Source organism: Macaca nemestrina, chromosome 4, assembly GCF_043159975.1.
Source record: "Macaca nemestrina isolate mMacNem1 chromosome 4, mMacNem.hap1, whole genome shotgun sequence".
NCBI lineage: Eukaryota > Metazoa > Chordata > Mammalia > Primates > Cercopithecidae > Macaca > Macaca nemestrina.
The window spans coordinates 84,382,243-84,407,694 of NC_092128.1; the positions used below are offsets into that span (position 1 = coordinate 84,382,243).

The 25,452-nt window shown below is 35.8% G+C and overlaps 1 long non-coding RNA gene across 3 annotated transcripts in view; it reads left to right on the plus strand.

Annotated features, from left to right (window-relative positions):
- Positions 1-25,452, plus strand: part of LOC105475609 (uncharacterized) — a 765,655-nt gene that overhangs the window by 550,218 nt on the left and 189,985 nt on the right. Inside the window, exon 5 of one of the 3 annotated variants that reach the window (XR_011622190.1) lies at positions 4,611-4,697. The exons of the other annotated variants lie outside the window; for them this stretch is intronic. This is a non-coding gene — a long non-coding RNA (uncharacterized lncRNA). The remainder of the gene's footprint in view (positions 1-4,610; positions 4,698-25,452) is intronic. 3 annotated transcript variants of the gene reach the window in all.

A 25,452-nucleotide genomic window follows, 5' to 3' on the forward strand; every position in this document is an offset into this window, starting at 1 on the left:
CTACCACCCACATATAGTTTATTCATTCACGACGTATGTTTTTCATACCTACCTTTTTCTTAATTTTATTGATATTTCTAGGCTATATGGTTTATCTACAAATTTTTTCAAATTGTTACAAATCTCCAAAACTATTACAATGTATTTATTCAAACAAATCCATGTATAAGTGGACCCATGCAGTTCAAACTTTTGTTGTTCAAGGGCCGATTGTATATCTACATCTCCTTTCATTTCTCTTTCTCTGGAAAACCCTGACTAATACAAATAATTAAATAGAGATGTTGATGAATTGCTGGAAAGTAAGAGTGCACTAGAGAGAGTATGAGAAACTCCTGGGGGCTGAAGTTCTCAGAAGAATTTGTATACAGTAACTTCATCATCAGATTCTCATATTGAAGAGCCAAGAAAGATCCCTTCATGACTCTAGCAGGAAGAGAGGAAAGGTAATCATTGTGAAATATGCACAGAGACTTCTCCATCAGAAAATGCCTACTCTTCAGTAGGAAAGGCCACACCAGAGCCTTGTCCCAAAGCCATGAGGGAATTTTATTTTCTGACTCCAGCCACCTCTACCCTTCTTGTTTCACCTAAAGAGTGGAGAAAGCTGTGTAAGAAGAAATACTAGTACAGGTCACAAGCCAGAAATACAAATCCATTAAAAGATTGAGATTTTATCATAAGATTATACATTCTCCTCCCACTTATTATTTGCTACTAAAAAGTGGGTGGTGAGGGATCAGCCCTTGATGGTTTCACAAGCAAATGTTACCAAAACATTTAAGAGAGAAATGATATCAGTTCTCCACAATCTCTTTCAGAAAATAGAAGCAAAGATAACCCTTCCTATCTCATTCTATGAAGCCAGCAATACCCTAATATCCAAACCAAATAAAAACATTACATAAAGAAAAACTGTGTAGACCATTCTCTCTTTTGAAAATAGATGTAAAAATTCTTAACAAATTTTAGCAAATTGATTCCAACATTGTATAAAAACATACATATACACATAACCAAGTAGAATTTATTCCATGTCTTCGGGGCTTGTTCAATATTTGAAAATAGATCAATGCACTCACCACATCAATACCAAACAAAAGAAACATCATACGATCATGTCTTTTGATGCAGAAAAAGCATTTGATAAAGTTTAACACTCATTTAAGATAACTCTTAATCTCAAGGAACAGAGAGGAAACATTTTCAAATGGATAAAGAATAACAACAAAAACTTACAGCTAATTGTGAAAAACTGGATGATTTTTAAAATCAGAATAAGGCAAAGATGTCCCCTCTCACCACTCCTATTCAACATTGTACTAAAAGTTCTAGCCAGTACAATAGGAAACAAAGGAATTTAAAAAAAGAAAGGAAGAAAAAAAAATCAAGCCATGAAAAGACATAAGGCTATATATAATTCTAATTAATAACCTTCTGTAAATGGAAAGTCTACAGAGATGTAAAACATCAGTGGTTGCTAGAGCTCAAGGGAAGGAAAGGAGGTTTTAGTAGGCGAAACATAGAGGATTATTTTAGGACAATGAAATTTTTCTGTATGATAGTGTAATAGTATATACCTGATAACCACCCATTTTTCAAAATCCATAGAGCATCACAGAACAAAGATTAAATCTTAATGAATGCAATTTTTTCCTGAGAATTGTTAAAGAGGTCCAGAAATCCCAGACAGAATGCAGAATTTGACAAAATAATCTAAATATATTACAACTGTATGAAACATGCTCAAAAAAAGATTAGGGTATTAGGGTACAGATTTCAGTTACCTTGGAAATAAGTATAGCTTGCAACACTGTAGACAAAAGCATTTTTACGTAAACACTGTACTTTAATTGATAACATTGTTTCCCTTTCAGACAAGGTTTAATAATTGTAGAAACACTATGCATGTATATCAGAATTAAGCAAAGAGTAAATGGTTGTCAGCGGGCATGAGTCAGGTTTCTCACTGCTGGAGTGGGAATTTATAGATAAGCAACAAGAGGAGACCAGGAAGAACCATGTGGTAATGGATTAGAGTTGGAGACATAAATATGGACTTGGGTAGTTCAATATAGACACAAAGATAGATGGTTACATCTAGAAATATTTATTGATATGTGCATATCTGTGGGTTAGCATATATACATATATTTAATACAGACATCTGAAATGTCAGCTGAAAGGACCTAGAAGCAATGATACCCAGTAGCAATAAGCATACCTAGTGTTCAGATCTTGCTTTCTATTACTCTTATCCGACAAAAGAAACCAGGATGCATTGGAGAAATAGCTGATGGTAGAGCCAGAGCACAAAATTATACTAGATGAGCCTGGAGTGCCAGAAAGGGCACACATACACAGAAAGTGCCACAAATGGATAAAGAATAACAACAAAAACCAGGGGATATGTCAAAGGGATACAGGAGTCAACTGAAAGAGCTATCAGTTGTCAACACAGGACTAATGAATGATTTATCAACAAAATAAGCAGAAATCAGCAAAAGCATGATATGTGGAATATCTTCAGACCAATCAATATAATTCATGATATTAAGAGAATAAAAGGAAAACCATATGATTACCATATGTGACTAAATTCATTATCAATTCATGAAAATAATTTTCAGCAATATGGGAATAAAAGAACATATTCAACCTGATTGTGGACATCTATAAATTACCTACATATCACATTATGCTTAATGGTAAAAGTCCTAAGATTGAAAATAAGACAAGGATGCCCATTCTTGCCACTTCTATTCATCATCACATTGAAGATCCTTATCATTGCAATAAGGCAAAAAATAAAAATAAATAAAAGGGAAGAAAGTAACTTCAATGGTGCTCAACAGCATACATATTAATTACATTTAAATGGGTCATAGACATAAATGTACATGCTGAACCATAAAACTTCTAGAAGAAAAAAAATTTAAAAACTGAAACTGTCTTTTTTCTACAATGAGACCATACATTAAAAATGGTAGGGAATCTACAATAACAACACTAGAATTAGTAAATGAGTTAAGCAGACTGAAGTATAAAAAGGCAATATGTAAAAATAAATTATATTCCTATATAATAGCAATTAATTATTGAAAATTGAACTTAATTTACAATAATTATGTAATTCACAAAAAGAAGCAAAAGCATGAAATATTTAGGAATACAATTAGGAACATTGGTACAATATCTGCAAAGAACCTACAAATCATTACTGGTCAAAAGTGAAGTCTAAATTAATGGAAACGCATTATGTTCATTGACGGAACACTCATCTTTTATAATATGTTAATTTTCCCAAGTTACTCTACATATTCAATCTTCTCTCAGTTGAAATCTTTGAAGGCAATTTTGTGGAAACTGACAAACTATTTCTGCAACTTATTTGAGAGGAAATTGATCTATAATAGTCAAAAGACATTTTTAAACAATAAAGTTGAAAAACACTACCTTATACCATAACTTTAAAGCTATAGCAATCAATACAATGTGCTGTTTACATATAGATATATAGATTAGTGCAACAAAATGATCACATAAAGACCCACACATACATCATCAATTCATGTTTAACAGAGGTGCCATGACAACTAAATAGGGGAATAATATTGTTTTCTAGAAATGGTGCTGGAACAAGTGAATATCTACTTGAAAATGAGTTGTGAAATGATACCACAACCTGCACATAAGTTAACTTGAGATAGGCCATAAATTTAACCTTGAAAGCTAAAACTATAAAACTTGTAAAAAAATTGGGAGTAAATCTTGCAATGTTGGTATAGGCAAAGATTTATTAAAAAGATTCAAAAACTTTTAAAGATAAAAATATTTTTATAAATTAGACTCCATAAAAATTAAAAACTGCCTTTTTTAGAGAATACATTAAGTGATTGAAAAAGCAAGACACACACTGAGGGAAAATATTTGAAATGTATAAACCTGAGAAAGGACTTGAGTTTAGAATACTTCAAACATTCTTACAGCTCAATAATAAAAAGGCAAACTACTCAATCAAAAATTGAACAAAAAATACAGAGATGTCACAAAAAGAAACATATCAATGGCAAATAACCACATGAGATGGTTCACTATTTTTTATCATCAGGGAAATGTAAATTAAAATCACAATAAGTTAACACTACACAATGATTAGAAATGACTAAAAGTAAAAAGGTTGATAATCAAGCTTTGGTGAGACTGGACCAATTGAAATTGTCATACACTGCTGATGGTAATGTAATGATAAAACTACTGTGGAAAGCAGTTTGGAAATTTCTTTAAAAGTTTAACATAACTTACCATATAACCAAATAATTCCACTTCTAGGTTTGTACATGAATGTTTATAGATTTATTCATAATAACCTCAAACTGGAGACAATCCACATGTTTATCAGTAGCTGAATGCCTGATATGATTTGGCTCTGTGTCCCCATCCAAATCTCATTTTGAATTGTAATCCCCAGTGTTGGGGGAGGGATGTGGTGGGAGGTGATTAGATTTTCTTCTTGCTGTTCTCATGATAGTGAGTGAGTTCTCACAAGATCTGGTTGTTTGAAAGTGTGTTCTCCCTTCACTCTCTCTGTTTCCTGCTGCCATGTGAAGATGTGCTTGCTTCCCGTTTGTCTTCTGCCATGATTGTAAGTTTCCTGAGGCCTCCTATGTCATGCCTCCTGTATAGCCTGCAGAACTGTGAGTCAATTAAACCCCTTTTCTTTACAAATTATCTAGTCTTAGATAGTTCTTTATATCAATGCAGAACTGACTAATATAGTGCCTAAGTAAATTCTGATAACATTAATACATTTGGATACTGCTAAGTATTAAAAGGGAAGAAATGATATATACATACATGTATTCTTGTCAAAAATACTATACCAGGTAAAAGAAACAAGACATGAAACAATTAATACTATATGATCTCATTCTTATGAAGTTATAGAAAAGCCAAGTCTAATCTACAGTACCAGAAAGCAGATCCATGCATGTTTTAAACCAGGGTTTGGAAGGAGCATAAAGGGAACATTTTGGAGTAATGGAAATATGGTATGTATTGTGATTTGGCAATGATCACTTGTGTAAATATGTCAAAACTTATCAAACAGTGCAATTAAAATGGGTTCATTTTACTGTATGTAAATATAAAATGCCACTCATCTTTAATAAAATTGATTTAAAGAAGTCAAGGATAGCAAGCTTTCAATAAGGCACTTATTCCTTGATGACAATGTTGTGGGTTTTTTAAATATAATTGACAGCTCACACCCCATCAACTACTGCTATTAAACTGTATAATACAGCTCAGCTATCCATAAGAAACAAATAAAAACAAAAAGAAAAACCTATCAATGAATTGTAATACTGCCTGGAAAACATGAGAAAATACACTCATCAATCCTATTTCACACTCCTCATCCAGTCCCACACACAAACAAATAACTGCTTAGCTGTCTAGTTAAAGTCTCTTAGGGGCCTAACAATGTATCAAATGTTACATGCTTTTACCTGGGATATCAAAGCATTTATAACAGTGATCAACAAATTATAGTCCATGGGCCAATACAGACTATTGACTGTTTTTGTAGATAAAGTTTTATTGGAGCACAACTACATTCATTTCTTTACATATTATCCATCTTTATTTTTGCAATGAAAGAGACTGCAAGGTCCTCAAAGCCGAAAATATTTTCTATTTGGAAATTAACAAAAAGAGCTTGTCCACCTCTATTCTATAAAGAACTTGAAGGCATTATTAGGGTACATGGATAATAATTCTCAAACAATGTAGGCAGGACACTAATGTGTATAAAGTGCCAGTTATGTGCTAGGAATTGCGTCTGGCATTTTCACAAAATCGTAACATTTAAATGAAGTATTTTAAATACCATTGGACATAATTAAAGTGGTACAGAGTGTGTATTTCTAGGAAATACTTATGTTGGGATTTGAAATAACTTCCTTCAACAAATAATGAATAGTTTGCCAGAGGCAGAGTCTAAGCAAGGGCAAAGAAAGAGGAGGCTTTGGCGACAAGAATGATGTTATTCTGAGTAACTTTCTAGGGCAGCTCCATGAAGTTGAAAGAACACTATCTTCCAGAGATAGAAAAATCTTTATGCCTCAGTGGAGAGTCTCAACTGTGTGGTCTTCAGGGTGCTAATGTTACATTTGGTTTGTCAACAGCAGATAATGAATTGGCATTGGAGCAGGTCATCAAGGGACCACAGATCATCAGATAGGTGGGGAAAAATGGGGTGGTAACAAAACATGTTTTTCTTATAATAACATGATCTAATTCATCCCAAATATTGGGAACAAAGGAGGTAATCAGATTGGGTCATTGAAAACAGCAGGCCAAGGAAACTGTTAACCTCTCTCCTTTCTCCACCCTTACCAAGAATATCTCAGATTCCTTCCTGATTCTGCTTTGTTCTTTAATTGCCACATCCAGTCACTTAGTAGATACTGACTTTTCTACTGCTAAATTTCTTCTCCCTACAACTCTTGCCTTTTCCTGTCTTTATAATTTCCTAACTATATGGATGCATTTTTAAATTTATTCATTCAATACTTATTAACCACCTACCTCTTTCTAGAACCCATTCTCATCATGGGAGAAACATCCTGGTAAAAAAGGGAGAGCATCTCTTCCCCACGTTTATGTGTTGTGGGTAATAATGTCAAGTGTTTAAGCAATGGTGAGTACAATGGCAAGGAAGAGCCAGGTTTTAGAAGGCCCCAAAAGAGAAATTTACTCTTAACTTAGGATACTGGACTTCCTGAAAGAAGAGTTTTAAACTAAAATCAACAGACTAGGAATGAGTTAGCCAGAGAGAATGAAAATACTTGGATGTAAAAACATAAAAAAGACCAACGAAATGAAAATTCTTTTATAATATATATCAGAATGAAACACTTAAAAATGAAGCACTTATAAGAGAAAAAAGATAATCTTTTTACTAAGAACATATATGTGTTATTTTATTTATATGACATATATGTATATATATGCATATATGATTATAGTCATTTACTTCTTTAAAAATACATTTAGAACATATAGTTCTAAATATACAGAAAAATATTTATAAAATATAGATAGAAAATATTATATACATATGTATTTCTCAAGGATCAGACAACCATCTACTCTTTAATATAGTTGGGATATTTCCTTATATCTAGAAAGAACGCACATTATCCCCTTCCAGGGACAATTCAGAACCTTATGGAAAATAAACAATGTAACTATGACAAAGACCTTCCTGTGTTTGCTGACGAGTAGGAGAGCAGCACCATATGTTTTCGTGTATATTACCCCAGGAGGGTAGTGCCATATGTTCACACGTATGTCACCTGTCTTGGCCTTTTGTATAAGGCAGTGTCCCAAGGGATATGCCAAATAGGAAAAGAGAAGGCAGCCACATGAGTATGAGGATGTGGCATGTTTTCCTTGTTGACAGATTTTTGCTAGACCATCACTTCAGTTGGCAAGCACCCAGAACAGCTGCTTCACCCTGGAGCAAAGGTCTTTGTGATCCCACAAACTCTCCCCAGTGAGTGAGACAGTGGAGGGAAGGTGTTGTGCCCTTTGGGAGTGGACTTTTCCTCCCTACTGTGAGATGCGAAAAAAGGAGTAATTACCATGAAAAACTTTTAACTCTCACCTTTGCCACTAAGTTCCGATAAAATGGGTGAGCATCTATTTACACATAATTGAAATCCTTCATATTAAAAACAGAGAGACCAATATAATAAATGTAAAACACTTTATTTATCAAAAATTTTTTTCATTATGATTTAGTGATTTCATTTACATGTTACTTAAAGATCAGTGTTGATTTCTGACCACCTCAGTATCTTTCAAGGCTGTACATACATGATACTTCGGGCCATAATTCCATTCTATCATCTCAGAAGTGGCAAATGAGAAAAAAGATTTCACAAACTCATTCACAGAGTAATTCAAATATATTTAAAGAAGTAATAAAATACTATCTATGTTTATATTTACGAATCCATGTACATGTTGAAAATAAATCCAGCTTATACCATTGCGGTTAAATATAATTATTTAATGCCATATTTCAATGCTTTCCTTTGCATTCCTGCTTCTATTAAAGATATATAAGATAAACTAGTAAAACAGTTAGTAGCTGTGTTCAACAATTGAATTTCAGTTTTATCTCACAAGAGAGAGGTTTGAGTCTCAAAAGATTTTTCTCTTTGCTGTTTTTAGACAAAAATAATTTGAGATAAAAGTTTGGAAGAATTACTGAAAAATTCTGAGGTAATTTATCAGGGTTTTTACCAGAAAATAGGCAATATTACTCCCTAATTTACAGATATAAGATAAAATTTTCAGGGAGGTTTTACAATGATCCCATGTAGCTAGTGAGTAGGCAGTACCAAGATACAAAAGCAGGTGCATTTGATTCCAAAACTGAGATATACTTTCCCCATACACTGTGTTGTGTGCTAGGTTAATGAATCGATGTTTATCTATTTGTTTTCCTAGAAAGATAAATGGACAGTTCTGAGATGTGTTTCGGAAGGGTCCTCAGAAGGTCCTGAGGTATTGAGTCCTAGCCATTCATAACCATGGCCACCTTAATCAATGGTTGTATTGGTTTTTTCCACCTTCCTCTTTCACACCCAATGTCCTTCACTCCTGTTACCTATGATCACTTCTCCAATAAAAAACCTGCAAGCATGTCTTAGTTTCTCACTTTGCTGTCTTAAATGCCTCTTCTCCCCTTTCTCCCACCCCACTTTCCTTCCAGTGCCTCCCAAATTATTGCCTATCAAATCAACTACTTGCACGTCAATTTTTACCTCAGAGTCTCTTTCTGGGGAAACCATAAATAAAATACTTATTTTTTTTTTTTTTTTTTAAAGAAAGAAACGCCCTTTCTTCCATTTCTTTCCTCCTCCTCCAATCTTCCTGGCCCACTTATCCCACTCCTATTTTTCTTGACATCCTTTCACTTCTTAATAGACACTCTGGGTTCTCATAGTCTCTCTACCTTCCGTTTCTGTCAGAACCTTCACTCATAAAGGACAGAATGATGTGATTCACTCTAGAGAGTAAATTACTAATAACAATTTGGATTTTGTGCTTTTCTGGGATATTTGCACTTTAGCACAGGGCCTAGTCTGTACACAATGTCATAAAACTTCCATCATAAAATTTTAGTTATTTTTAATACTGGAGATAGAAGCGCCTAAATTCTGGTAATGAAACTAGGAGCTTGTCAAAAATCTTGGCTAGCAAATGGTCATCTAGTGTGCCTTCTTAAAAAATTTATGAGGTAATAGAAAATATTAATTTATATCCAAACAGCTTTCATCAACACACATATACATATACTATTATTTTGAGCACTCAAAAAATTCAGAAACTCAAAATTTTATAAACTACATTTTTTTCTTAAGGTTCTAGTACCATAGTTTCACAGCTAATGTGGAAAATTTTGTTCTGAGTGGTTGTAATTTCTATTAGGTAAAGTGAGTTGCTTTGTGGCACATGCCCAAACCATGCACCATAATATCATTTAAAAAATATTAATGACAATGACAAGTGCTGGGTGCAACTCACTCAGGTGGACAAAGAACAGATTTTTTAATATACTCAATATGATTAAATAGCCATAAAAAGATTATTGCAATTCGCAAGAGAAAACTCAGATGGCCAATGTGATGCCACAGTTTGTACACTGTGTCACAGCTCAAATGCTGAGCAGTAAACATGGCATCAGCTTCACTGTTGGCAAGAGTATGAGAACAGGGAAGAAGCTGTTAGATCACACAGCCTGCGATGTTTCCCCACTGAAGTCTGAATTGCTCAGATATCGCTGTGCCAGAGTAAACAGGAAATCACTCCAGACACATATCAGAGCATTCGGTTCCTAAAATGCCTAGTGAAGTTTAGTAAATAAAAACAATGCTTGACAGGTTACAACCATTGAAAGTCAAAAGGTTATAACAATCCCTCTCTCATTTTTATCTAGTCTTTCAATAAATTAAATGGAAATCAATTTTCAAATTTAGAATTTACTGTGAGAGTTCAAAGAGATATATGATACAGATGTTTAGAAACAAAGTGCAAAAGAGGAAAATGGAATTTAAAGTAACTTGAAGATCAATAGGTTCAAATCCTTAAAGTAATTTACTGTGGCAAATTAAGTTTTATAAAATTAAACACACACATGGCAAAATTGAGAACATCTTCTATATCCTCACTTTGACTCTGACAAAGAACAGAAATGCTAGAGGGCCAAAATTTCTTCTGAATTGTTGTTCCAGCCCTCCTGTCTCTCTCTGTTTCTTCTTTCTTTCTCTTTCTTTCCTTCTTTCTTTCTTTTTTCTCTCTTTCTTCTTTTCTTTCTTTTTACAAATTCTCAGTTGTTTCCCTCTGACTCTCAAGATAAAAACCAACTAACCAATGCTGAAGTAGGAGGATCATTTGAGTCTAAGAGTTTAAGACTACATCTCTAATAATAACAATAATAATAACTAACCAATACACAAGGAAATGATAAAAGTAAACACTTGAAATTCCACCAACTTGGAATCCCACTCCCCAGAGTTTATTAACATAATACGTGAGTGGTCAAACATCTAGAACACTTACTATATGTACACAAAGGGTTCCATATATATTTCTACAGGTATTATAGAATATCTAATATTCTATAACTTTTTGCACTCAGCAGTAACTTACCCTGGACATTTTTCTATGATATAGAATCAATTTCCATTCTACTTTAGTTTAATTGGTCTATTTATTCAATTTCTGTTTTCCTACTGTTTTATTTACTTTAGCTTTATGCATTATTTTTAATATATCCAGAAAAACAAGTTGCTTCTTATTATTTACTTCTGTTTTGAACAGTTTTAATAAACATCACTCTTTTGACATAATTAAAAACAATGTGATCACTAGCTTAAAATAATTTGAATGGCTAATGTAACTATCTGCAGCTTATGGATCCTTATATAGTAAGTACTTCTTAAAATAAATTATTCTTGATAAAAGGACGATGATAAAAATGATTTAATTTATATTATCCTATACTATCATTTAGATTTACCAAAGTTTCTGGTTTTAAACAAGTAAACCATTGATTGATTATCACTTTGAGAGATGAATAAAGAAGTTATTTTTGCCCAAATTATTGACAATAATATGATTCTGTTATGTAAATGCATTTTTTAAAATTCCATTTCCAACCTTTTCTCTAAAAATGGTAGCACATTGGAAATTAATCAATGGGGCATATCTACATTTCTTCAAACTGTATTATAATGTGAAACCAGATTAAGCTATATCTAGACAGAGTATAGAGGTTTAGTGCAACTCAGCTAATGGGGAGTGGAGTGGGGTAATGCGTAGTTTGCCCAACAAAATCTTATGTAAAAGAGATCACTTTTGTGGAATATTTCATATGCTTCTTGAGATAATTTTAAAGATGGAAATTTCAAAATTAATGTTAATGATATGTTCAAAAAAAGAAAGCTAAAGTCTTCATTCCTCCAAAAAAAAAAATAGTTTCAGAGTGATGACTCCATTTACCCAACCCAAGAGACAAATATGAGTATAAATTCTTGTGAGTAAATTAGACAAAGAAGCAAACAACATTGTTTGGTGTTAAAAATTAGGTCAGAAAAGGCCGAGTGCAGTGGCTCATGCCTGTAATCTTAGCACTTTGAGAGGCCAAGGCGAATGAATTCCCTGAGCTTAGGAGTTTAAGACCAGCCTAACCAACACAGTGAACCCCCTGTCTCTGCTATAAGCTGGGCGTGGCAGCGTGCGCCTGTAGTCCCAGCTACTTGGGAGGCTGAGGCAGGAGAATTGATTGAACCCTGGAGGCGGAGGTTGCATTGAGCTGAGATCGTGTCACTGCACTCCAGCCTGGGTGACAGAGTGAGGCTCCACCTCTAAAATTAAAAAAAAAAAAATTTAAAGTTTTAAAAATAGGCTAGAGAAAAAGTACATTGCTTTTCTTCTGAAGTAAACTTAATTTTAAGAAAAAAATAGTCAGAAAGGTATTTTCATAAATGTTTGGAGCAATTACTATACCATCAGAATAAATATCTTGCCTCCTAGCGAGACTTCCTACATTAAGCATATCTATTCTAATAATTAAATCGCAGATTTATTTTATTTATTTAAAAAAGTCGTCTCATTTTTTGCATTCATTTTTTACAATAAATCCTCACAGTTTTCTATAATATTAAAATTACTAAAACATTGCCATATCTTGGTTAACTAGTCATAAACATCTGTATTATCAGGAAAAGTGAAAACAAAAAAATCGTCGCTCGTAAATATTTATGAAATGGTGTATAGGAATAATTGTTTTGATGATATAAAAATCCCAGTTGAGGAGCTGAAGAGGGAATTTATTAATTGAGTAACATAATATCTCCCGGAACTCAAGTTCAGGAATGCAGTTTATCCTCAAGACATGTTTGGAACCAAAAACTCAGGAACGCCAGGACGCTTGATCTCCCAGCCCTGCTCATCTGTGCATGTCCTTTAATTCTCTGCAGGTGAGTTTCCTCTACTATCCACCACACGGTGAGAAAACGTGACTACCATGAGTGCCTGGATTCACTTGCGACCATTTGTTCTCTCTGAAGAGAATTTCATCTTTTATCTGTCTCAGCCATCGTCTTAAAGAGAATTGCTGATTAGTCCAGTCTGGGTTACATGTCCTCCCTCTCCCTGAGACCGACTCATCCATTGTAGCCAGGGGAAATTGTGCCAAGGAAGAAAAAAGAAGCCAAGAATTGACCACTTTGAAAAAGACAGGTTGTTTTTAGAGAAAAAGTGATAAGCAATTAGATTACTGTCCAGGACAGTTATCTACTCTATTCTTGGCCTTAAACGTGTTACAGGAGGAAATAAAGAGTAGCGGCCGGGCGCGGTGGCTCACGCCTGTAACTTTGGGAGGCCAAGGCAGGGGAATCACAAGGTCAGGAGATCGAGACCATCCTGGCCAACATGGTGAAACTCCGTCTGTACTAAAAACACAAAAATTAGCTGGGTGTGATGGGGCACGCCTGTAATCCCAGCTACTCGGGAGGCTGAGGCAGGAGAATCTCTTGAACCCGGGAGGCGGAGATTGCCGTAAGCCGAGATCAGGCCACTGCACTCCAGCCTGGTGACAGAGCGTGACTCTGTCTCAAAAAAAAGAGTAGCATACATTCTTTTTAATGAAGCTTGTAATCTGATGGGGAAAGAATAACATTTGTTTAGTATGATCAGAATCCACATCTAAACAATTAGATTTTTATAAAGGGCTTTAAAAATAAACTTTTATGCAATAATTACCTGGTATTTTATAATATGTAACAACCTCATTAGAATATTGAAATGGAAGATCTTACAATTTCCTTTATCAATAGTATTCAAGGAAATATGTACAGATTTTCTAACCATAACTTTCTAATTTTAATGGAAACTGCATAAAGAAGAAATTAGCTGTCTAATAAAATTAAACGGTTCTGATATTTGTAGCTATTAAGTTGTAGATATGTGAAAAGATATTTCTTTGATGGCCCTCATATTAAATGTACTAAAGACTGAAGTAGTATGACCACTTATTAATCAATTTCTTAGCCAATGACATAAAAATTTAACATTATACAACCTTTAATATTTTCTTTGGTTTTGAGTAACTCTTCTACAATCTTACTTTGTATTTAACCTCGACTCCAATCCAGAGCATGGTAACTATCCTGAGAAAAAAAGAAAGGCAGCTGAAAATAAATTATAAAATTTCTGTCCTGAAACTGGACTATCATCTTATAGAATGGAAGTGTCTGAAGTAGTCTGGAGTAAACTCATATATATTCTCCATATACAGAACTGGTCTCAACACAATGAGATGTAAACATACAAAGAAAGCTAGTTTTATCATAGTACACTGGAAATAGCATGACAGTTGTATCTTTTTCTTCTGTTAACCTCAGTGTCTGGCATAAGTGTTGCTCATTATTTGTTCCATAAATGATTTCTGAATTTCTAAAAAATTGGCAAGCGTACACTCAACGAACATCAATAACCTGTATTGATGATTGTGTGAAATATCACCTTTGTTACCAATTGGTTCCATATTTGCTTTTCTTCTTTTTTAGTGTAAAAGTATCAAGAAGGTGTTATCAGGTATGAGGCAAAAAGACAAAGATTAACTTAGATTTCTTAGATTTTCTGAGTAAATGCATAGCCCTGCAAATCAGAAATTTATGCTAGGGAAAGGACACATTATAAAGACACTTTAAAAGCATTGATTATGGATAGTCAAAAATGTTTAGAAGCAGGGAAATACTAGTAGGTTTACATGGCTGGCAAATTGGATGGTAAAGTAACACTTAAACTGTGATTTGTGTATACTTTATTAAAAATCTCCAGAAAAAGTTTTAGTATATTTATCTAGCAAATAAATGAACTAGATTTTTTTTTGTTGTTACACTGAAATTTGGTGAGGTACTTTAGAATTAATGGCTGTTTCATCAGTCACCTATGGTAACAATACTTTGTATTTTCTAAAATTTTCTTCCATAAATGTTGAAACCTTATTTTTAAGAATCAGAATTTCCCAGTTATAGTAAATAGGAACCATAAACCAATCTCCAGCTTGCCAACACTGAATTGTTCAATTTCAAATTGATTTATATTCAGTTTTCCACTATCAGTGAACTAATACAGAATTAACCAATGGCTTGATTACTTATGCCCATTAAATATAAAAATGTGATTATGATCTTAATTGTTATAAACCAGTATTCTGTGAAGCATAGCAGAAGACATAACCTAACCCTACTTAAAGAACACTATGTTGTAACTTTACTGAAGTATCAAGAAATTAATCATTTTATTAAATCAAACCTTTCTGTTTCCCAAAGACATAACAATCATTTACAATTAATAAAGTTGAAAAAGTAGGCAAATCCATTTTTCAGAGCCTGATATTCTAGTAATAAGCCAGTGATAATTTAATGAAGTTCTAGTGATGAAATATGTTGAAGTTATTGGGGGACTTTACAGGTGCAATTCCAAGCTGGCAACGTAAAAAGAGCAAAGGAAACAATCCTCTCTAGTAACTGCATCTGTTGCTAAATCTTCTTTGTTTCACTTTTGGAAAAGCCAAAAAATCCCTTCCTCAATATTTTTGTTCATATTGTAATCTAGGCCATGATAATCTTTTAGTTTAAATATTAAGTAGCCTATCAGTAAAGTGAACCTTTGTGGTCAACCCGTCAAAGCAATTTTCAGTGTTATTGTAGAAAAACCTCAAATAATATATGATAAGAGTATATGTCACATTAGACACTATGGCAAGCCAAAGTTCAGATTCATGGAATTTAGTGAGAGTAGTGATACCAGCAGACCCCATTTCTATCTTAAGCATTTACTGTCACTGGTAATACTGGTGATAAAATTCAATACCCTTAGCATAGCACAGAGGGTGAGAGCCAGACTCTGACATTAGGCTTCCTGGGTTAAAATTATGGCACCTTCACATATTAACTGGTAAACTTGGGGAATCAGTTACTGTCTCAGTTACTCAGTTTCTTAATTGGAGTTATATTATACACTTAATATAACTTTATTAGATTAAATAAGTTAATCCATGGAAGGCACTTAGAACAGTGCCAGCCATATGATAGGTGCTAAGTAATGAAATATTCAATAAAATAATAAGTTATTTTCCTCTAAATTGTTCATATTTGTTCTACTTTAATTTCTATAAAATAGTTGTAAAATTATTGGCTCATATGACCATGAATAATCAGTAGTAAGTATTTTAATTTGGAATTTACATAGCCAGTATTTTATCTGTATTTTTACACATTTTTGAATTTTAACAAAATGAAATTATAATAATGACTCTGACTCACCCCTACAGAAGTGTAATTTCTTGAACTTTTATGTAAATCCAGTTGTCACTTACATTTGAATATCAGTATTCCTTACAATTTTGGGGGGTGATTCTTTACTTATTATTTCATTTATTCATTGCCAAGTTATAAACCTCAAAACCTGATGGCTCAAAACAACAATTTATTATTTCTTATGTTTTCATTTGGGTTGGCAATCTCTCCTGCTAGTCTTTTCTTGAACCTTTATGAAGCTGCAGTCATCTGACAGCTCAGCTGTGGTGGGAGGATCCCAGATGGCCTCACTCACATGTCTAGTGCTGCAGGTGTAATTTTTGAAGTTGCTCGAGACTAACGGGTTTTCTCTTTCCCTGCTCTCTCTCTTTTTTTCTTTTATCATCCAGGTTCTTTTTTCTATGTGGCCTCTCATCTTCGCAAGGCAGTTTCAGTCACTTCTGCACATTTATTCATTAAAACAAGTCACAAGGCCAACCCAAATTCAAGAGAAGGGGAAATAGGCCCTACCTCTGAATAACAATGGTAAAGTCCGATTAGAAAGGAGCATGGGATGGTTGTTACTGCCATTTTCAAAACAATCTGTCACAGTCTGCCTGTTGTGCAAAGCAATTTGCGTCCAATCCATTCGCAAAATACACTCTTTTCCTTTAGTATACAGTCTCCGGTCACTTTTTATCCGATTATGGCATTAACCTCCATGGTTAGACTCTTGTGTTCTGAATCAGGTCTGAATGAGGATGAACATCCTCAGGTACCATTCCTCCCTGTGGCTCCTCTTGATCAAGAGACTTGTGAATTTAAAAGGCAAGTTATCTGCCTCTCACGCACCAAACATACAACGAGAAACAAAAAGAATGTAAGCTCAGTAACACTGAATTCTAAAGAAGATGTAATAAAAAGCATCGAGTAACCACTAGTTCGTAGCAATTCTCACCTCCAGACAGGCATATGTTTTCAGGTTTCTTTATTCCAAAAGCAACAGTTTACTTCCTCCAATCTAGGAAGGCTTTCTCAGCCACCAGGGCCCTACACTTGCAGATCCCTCTGCCTAAAGAATTCCTCCTGAAGGGCTTCATGTGAATGGCCGTTATCATTCTAGTCTTAGGTCAAATGTTACCTTTGCTTAGAGGTTGACGCTGAACCCTAACTAGAATTGATCTCCCCTTCTCGTATTTCCTTCATGGAACTTACCACATTCTATAATAGCTATCTTCTATGTTGATTTATTCACTTGTATATGAATGCTTCTTTCCAATATAGTACAGACACACAAGGGCATAGACTTTGTTTCTTTTTTATTCATGTATTCTTCCCCAGGCTTAACACAAAGCCTAGCACTTGACAGATGATCAATAAATATCTGCTAAATAAATGAATGAATGAGCTCTTATAGCCACCCTGTAAAACAGATGCTTCCGTTTTAAATGTGAAGAAATGGAATGAAGCCCAAACAGGTAAGTAATTTGCCAAAGGTCACACATATCTTGTCAAGAGCAGAAAACAGATTCATCCCAGCAATCATGTTACTCTCACAATTTCCCTTTTTTTATAAATAGAAAAAAAGCACATGTCCTTCGGAAGGTTGACATCTTTTCTTCTTGCATCACTTCACCATTTTATGTAACTTCAGGTCATATTATATCAGACAACTCAAGAAGAATGCCAGTGACTTTCACCTTGTCTTCCTTTCTGTTTAAAACTTTTGCAGACACTGTGTATTCTTTAATAAGTAAGCAAATGAAAACTGGCAGATGAACCCACCCCATGATGAGGAAAAGGAGTGAACACATGTTCTCTGCCTACCTTCCAATGGATAAGAGTCAGTTCATGTTGCCCTCTTGGAAAGAGTATCTTTATTATTTCTGTTTATCCTTAGAGAATGTTTATTCATTTATGTGACATCTCTATTTTGATTTCCCAGCATATGTGGCCACAGTGTATAAAGAATAAGAACAATTTTAAATGTAAAAACAAAATTTTATATTAGTTTCTCCTTACAGGGGCATTACTGTTTAAAAACTCAATACTGAAATTTTATTTATTAGTACAATTCAAGATTTTTTTTTTTTTTTTTTTTTTTTGAGACAGAGTCTTGCTGTGTCACCCAGGCTGGAGTGCAGTGGCACTATCTCGGCTCACAGCAACCTCTGCCTCCCAGGATCAAGTGGTTCTCCTGCCTCAGCCTCCCAAGTATCTTGGACTACAGGCACCTGCCACCAGGTCCAGCTAATTTTTCTTGTATTTTTAGTAGAGACAGGGTTTCACTATGTTGGCCAGGCTAGTCTTGAACTCCTGACTTTGTGATCCACCCACCTCAGCCTCCCAAAGTGCTGGGATTGCAGGCATGACCCACCTCACCTGGCCAAAAAATAGTTTAAAAATTAAAATTCTGTCTTTCCAGGATTATCTGTTCATGTGAGGCAAATAACCTTACTTACACACACACACACATACACACACACACACACACAGAGGCATGCACACACTCCTATAGATGCATAGGAGAATCCAAATATATTCAAATATATTCTAATAATTAATAAGTATGAATGAGTACCTACTATTATACCAGCACTAATCTTGATGATTCTTATTGTTTACTTAACCTTGAAACAAATCACCCAGATAGATATTTGCAGTCCTGTTTCACAAATGACGACTCTGTGTCTTAAGGGCTGATAAATAGTAGCTATTCCAACCCAGTTTTGTATTTTTCTGTTGTATACGTATACCAGCTCCAGTATAGGAGATTAAACCTTTGTTCTTTGCAATGTGTTTGTTTTTTTCTCCTCCTCCTCCTTCCTTCCTCTTCATTGTCCTCCCCCTCTTCCTTCTTATTATTCACTTCATTTTTTTTGTTTTTTTTTTTTTGTCTCCCTGAAGAAAGTAGTGAGAAAGTCCACTCTCCTTAAACCATGCTAAACATGGTTACCCTAAAGGTAATTATTAATTATGGAACAAAGTCATTTCACGAATGCTTACTGGAACTATCGATAGCTAAACTTCCATTAGATCACTGAAACACCAAACATATAATTTAACAGAAATAACAGATCTTATTGTTCTATTTAATCTAAATACTGGAAGAATTTTCACCATTGATAAAAAGTGCATAGTACCAGATAGGATGGTTTTAGCAGAAATTCACAGAATCACCAACTTAAATTGCTTTTTTTAAATGAAAGGAAATATCCTATTACATACCAGAATGTCCAGATGATGGTTTTTAATGGAGCTACAGGTATTATACAATCAGCTGCTCAAAGGTGTTACTAAGAAACATTGGAAAATTATTTTACTTTGACTTTAATTGAATGTTATAATTTAGTTTGAGTAATTTCTATGTGGTATAAGGGACCACACATTTAGGAAGGATATACATTCTTAGCTATATCACTGAGTATTTGTATGACATTGGGAAATTTGCATAAACTTTCTATCTATTACTTTCTTCATCTCTAAAAACTAACAGTACCTATTATATTAGTCCATTCTCACACTGCTATGAAGAAATATCTGAGGCTGGGTAATTTATAAAGAAAAGAGGTTTCATTGACTCACAGTTCCACAAGGCTGGGGAGGCCTCAGGAAACTTTCAGTCATGGTGGAAGGGGAAGCAAACACATCCTTCTTCACATGGCGGCAGGAGAGAGATGAGTGCCAGCAGGGGAAATGGCAGATCCTTATAATACCATCAGACCTGTGAGACTCACTCTTTTTTTTTTTTTTTTTAATTAATTTATTATTATTATACTTTAAGTTGTAGGGTACATGTGCATAACGTGCAGGTTTGTTACATATGTATACTTGTGCCATGTTGCTGTGCTGCACCCATCAACTCATCATTTACATCAGGTATAACTCCCAATGCAATCCCTTCCCCCTCCCCCCTCCCCATGATAGACCCCGGTGTGTGATGTTCCCCTTCCTGAGTCCAAGTGATCTCATTGTTCAGTTCCCACCTATGAGTGAGAACATGTGGTGTTTGGTTTTCTGTTCTTGTGATAGTTTGCTAAGAATGATGGATTCCAGCTGCATCCAAGTCCCTACAAAGGACTCAAACTCATCCTTTTTTATGGCTGCATAGTATTCCATGGTGTATATGTGCCACATTTTCTTAATCCAATCTGTCACTGATGGACATTTGGGTTGATTCTAAGTCTTTGCTATTGTGAATAGTGCTGCAATAAACAGATGTGTGCATGTGTCTTTATAGCAGCATAATTTATAATCCTTTGGGTATATACCCAGTAATGGGATGGCTGGGTAATATGGTACATCTGGTTCTAGATCCTTGAGGAATCGCCATACTGTTTTCCATAATGGTTGAACTAGTTTACAATCCCACCAACAGTGTAAAAGTGTTCCTATTTCTCCACATCCTCTCCAGCACCTGTTGTTTCCTGACTTTTTAATGATTGCCATTCTAACTGGTGTGAGATGGTATCTCATTGTGGTTTTGATTTGCATTTCTCTGATGGCTAGTGATGATGAGCATTTTTTCATGTGTCTGTTGGCTGGATGAATGTCTTCTTTTGAGAAATGTCTGTTCATATCCTTTGCCCACTTTTTGATGGGGTTGTTTGTTTTTTTCTTGTAAATTTGTTTGAGTTCTTTGTAGGTTCTGGATATTAGCCCTTTGTCAGATGAGTAGATTGCAAAAATTTTCTCCCATTCTGTAGGTTGCCTGTTCACTCTGATGGTAGTTTCTTTTGCTGTGCAGAAGCTCTTTAGTTTAATGAGATCCCATTTGTCAATTTTGGCTTTTGCTGCCGTTGCTTTTGGTGTTTTAGACATGAAGTCTTTGCCCATGCCTATGTCCTGAATGGTACTACCTAGGTTTTCCGCTAGGATTTTTATGGTATTAGGTCTAACATTTAAGTCTCTAATCCATCTTGAATTAATTTTCGTATAAGGAGTAAGGAAAGGATCCAGTTTCAGCTTTCTACTTATGGCTAGCCAATTTTCCCAGCACCGTTTATTGAATAGGGAATCCTTTCCCCATTTCTTGTTTCTCTCAGGTTTGTCAAAGATCAGATGGCTGTAGATGTGTGGTATTATTTCTGAGGACTCTGTTCTGTTCCATTGGTCTATATCTCTGTTTTGGTACCAGTACCATGCTGTTTTGGTTACTGTAGCCTTGTAGTATAGTTTGAAGTCAGGTAGCGTGATGCCTCCAGCTTTGTTCTTTTGACTTAGGATTGTCTTGGAGATGCGGGCTTTTTTGGTTCCATATGAACTTTAAAGCAGTTTTTTCCAATTCTGTGAAGAAACTCATTGGTAGCTTGATGGGGATGGCATTGAATCTATAAATAACCTTGGGCAGTATGGCCATTTTCACGATATTGATTCTTCCTATCCATGAGCATGGTATGTTCTTCCATTTGTTTGTGTCCTCTTTTATTTCACTGAGCAGTGGTTTGTAGTTCTCCTTGAAGAGGTCCTTTACATCCCTTGTAAGTTGGATTCCTAGGTATTTGATTCTCTTTGAAGCAATTGTGAATGGAAGTTCATACCTGATTTGGCTCTCTGTTTGTCTGTTACTGGTGTATAAGAATGCTTGTGATTTTTGCACATTAATTTTGTATCCTGAGACTTTGCTGAAGTTGCTTATCAGCTTAAGGAGATTTTGGGCTGAGACAATGGGGTTTTCTAAATATACAATCATGTCATCTGCAAACAGGGACAATTTGACTTCTTCTTTTCCTAACTGAATACCCTTGATTTCTTTCTCTTGCCTGATTGCCCTAGCCAGAACTTCCAACACTATGTTGAATAGGAGTGGTGAGAGAGGGCATCCCTGTCTTGTGCCAGTTTTCAAAGGGAATTTTTCCAGTTTTTGCCCATTCAGTATGATATTGGCTGTGGGTTTGTCATAAATAGCTCTTATTATTTTGAGGTACGTTCCATCAATACCGAATTTATTGAGCGTTTTTAGCATGAAGGGCTGTTGAATTTTGTCAAAAGCCTTTTCTGCATCTATTGAGATAATCATGTGGTTCTTGTCTTTGGTTCTGTTTATATGCTGGATTATGTTTATTGATTTGCGAATGTTGAACCAGCCTTGCATCCCAGGGATGAAGCCCACTTGATCATGGTGGATAAGCTTTTTGATGTGTTGCTGAATCCGGTTTGCCAGTATTTTATTGAGGATTTTTGCATCGATGTTCATCAGGGATATTGGTCTAAAATTCTCTTTTTTTGTTGTGTCTCTGCCAGGCTTTGGTATCAGGATGATGTTGGCCTCATAAAATAAGTTAGGGAGGATTCCCTCTTTTTCTATTGATTGGAAGAGTTTCAGAAGGAATGGTACCAACTCCTCCTTGTACCTCTGGTAGAATTCAGCTGTGAATCCATCTGGTCCTGGACTTTTTTTGGTTGGTAGGCTATTAATTGTTGCCTCAATTTCAGAGCCTGCTATTGGTCTATTCAGGGATTCAACTTCTTCCTGGTTTAGTCTTGGAAGAGTGTAAGTGTCCAGGAAATTATCCATTTCTTCTAGATTTTCCAGTTTATTTGCGTAGAGGTGTTTATAGTATTCTCTGATGGTAGTTTGTATTTCTGTGGGGTCGGTGGTGATATCCCCTTTATCATTTTTAATTGCGTCGATTTGATTCTTCTCTCTTTTCTTCTTTATTAGTCTGGCTAGTGGTCTGTCAATTTTGTTGATCTTTTCAAAAAACCAACTCCTGGATTCATTGATTTTTTGGAGGGTTTTTTGTGTCTCTATCTCCTTCAATTCTGCTCTGATCTTAGTTATTTCTTGCCTTCTGCTAGCTTTCGAATGTGTTTGCTCTTGCTTCTCTAGTTCTTTTAATTGCGATGTTAGAGTGTCAATTTTAGATCTTTCCTGCTTTCTCTTGTGGGCATTTAGTGCTATAAATTTCCCTCTACTCACTGCTTTAAATGTGTCCCAGAGATTCTGGTATGTTGTATCTTTGTTCTCATTGGTTTCAAAGAACATCTTTATTTCTGCCCTCATTTCGTTATGTACCCAGTAGTCATTCAGGAGCAGGTTGTTCAGTTTCCATGTAGTTGAGCGGTTTTGATTGAGTTTCTTAGTCCTGAGTTCTAGTTTGATTGCACTGTGGTCTGAGAGACAGTTTGTTATAATTTCTGTTCTTGTACATTTGCTGAGGAGTGCTTTACTTCCAATTACGTGGTCAATTTTGGAGTAAGTATGATGTGGTGCTGAGAAGAATGTATATTCTGTTGATTTGGGGTGGAGAGTTCTATAGATGTCTATTAGGTCTGCTTGCTGCAGAGATGAGTTCAATTCCTGGATATCCTTGTTAACTTTCTGTCTCGTTGATCTGTCTAATGTTGACAGTGGAGTGTTGAAGTCTCCCATTATTATTGTATGGGTGTCTAAGTCTCTTTGTAAGTCTCTAAGGACTTGCTTTATGAATCTGGGTGCTCCTGTATTGGGTGCATATATATTTAGGATAGTTAGCTCTTCCTGTTGAATTGATCCCTTTACCATTATGTAATGGCCTTCTTTGTCTCTTTTGATCTTTGATGGTTTAAAGTCTGTTTTATCAGAGACTAGTATTGCAACCCCTGCTTTTTTTTGTTCTCCATTTGCTTGGTAAATCTTCCTCCATCCCTTTATTTTGAGCCTATGTATGTCTCTGCGTGTGAGATGGGTCTCCTGAATACAGCAGACTGATGGGTCTTGACTCTTTATGCAGTTTGCCAGTCTGTGTCTTTTAATTGGAGCATTTAGTCCATTTACATTTAAGGTTAAGATTGTTATGTGTGAACTTGATCCTGCCATTATGATATTAACTGGTTATTTTGCTCGTTAGTTGATGCAGTTTCTTCCTAGCCTCGATGGTCTTTACATTTTGGCATGTTTTTGCAATGGCTGGTACCGGTTGTTCCTTTCCATGTTGAGTGCTTCCTTCAGGGTCTCTTGTAAGGCAGGCCTAGTGGTGACAAAATCTCTAAACAATTGCTTATCTGTAAAGGATTTTATTTCTCCTTCACTTATGAAACTTAGTTTGGCTGGATATGAAATTCTGAGTTTAAAATTCTTTTCTTTAAGAATGTTGAATATTGGCCCCCACTCTCTTCTGGCTTGGAGAGTTTCTGCTGAGAGATCTGCTGTTAGTCTGATGGGCTTCCCTTTGTGGGTAACCCGACCTTTCTCTCTGGCTGCCCTTAAGATTTTTTCCTTCATTTCAACTTTGGTGAATCTGGCAATTATGTGTCTTGGAGTTGCTCTTCTCGAGGAGTATCTTTGTGGCGTTCTCTGTATTTCCTGGATTTGAATGTTGGCCTGCCCTACTAGGTTGGGGAAGTTCTCCTGGATGATATCCTGAAGAGTGTTTTCCAACTTGGTTCCATTTTCCCCCTCACTTTCAGGCACCCCAATCAGACGTAGATTTGGTCTTTTTACATAATCCCATACTTCTTGCAGGCTTTGTTCATTTCTTTTTCTTCTTTTTTCTTTTGGTTTCTCTTCTCGCTTCATTTCATTCATTTGATCCTCAATCGCTGATACTCTTTCTTCCAGTTGATCGAGTCGGTTACTGAAGCTTGTGCATTTGTCACGTATTTCTCGTGTCATGGTTTTCATCTCTTTCATTTCGTTTAGGACCTTCTCTGCATTAATTACTCTAGCCATCAATTCTTCCACTTTTTTTTTAAGATTTTTAGTTTCTTTGCGCTGGGTACGTAATTCCTCCTTTAGCTCTGAGAAATTTGATGGACTGAAGCCTTCTTCTCTCATCTCGTCAAAGTCATTCTCTGTCCAGCTTTGATCCGTTGCTGGCGATGAGCTGCGCTCCTTTGCCAGGGGAGATGCGCTCTTATTTTTTGAATTTCCAGCTTTTCTGCCCTGCTTTTTCCCCATCTTTGTGGTTTTATCTGCCTCTGGTCTTTGATGATGGTGATGTACTGATGGGGTTTTGGTGTAGGTGTCCTTCCTGTTTGATAGTTTTCCTTCTAACAGTCAGGACCCTCAGCTGTAGGTCTGTTGGAGATTGCTTGAGGTCCACTCCAGACCCTGTTTGCCTGGGTATCAGCAGCAGAGGCTGCAGAAGATAGAATATTTCTGAACAGCGAGTGTACCTGTGTGATTCTTGCTTTGGAAGCTTCCTCTCAGGGGTGTACTCCTCCCTGTGAGGTGTGGGGTGTCAGACTGCCCCTAGTGGGGGATGTCTCCCAGTTAGGCTACTCAGGGGTCAGGGACCCACTTGAGCAGGGAGTCTGTCCCTTCTCAGATCTCAACCTCCGTGTTGGGAGATCCACTGCTCTCTTCAAAGCTGTCAGACAGAGTCGTTTGCGTCTGCAGAGGTGTCTGCTGCGTTTGTTTAGTTTACTGTGCCCTGTCCCCAGAGGTGGAGTCTACAGAGACAGGCAGGTTTCCTTGAGCTGCTGTGAGCTCCACCCAGTTGGAGCTTCCCAGCAGCTTTGTTTACCTACTTAAGCCTCAGCAATGGCGGGCGCCCCTCCCCCAGCCTCACTGCTGCCTTGCCGGTAGATCACAGACTGCTGCGCTAGCAATGAGGGAGGCTCCGTGGGTGTGGGACCCTCC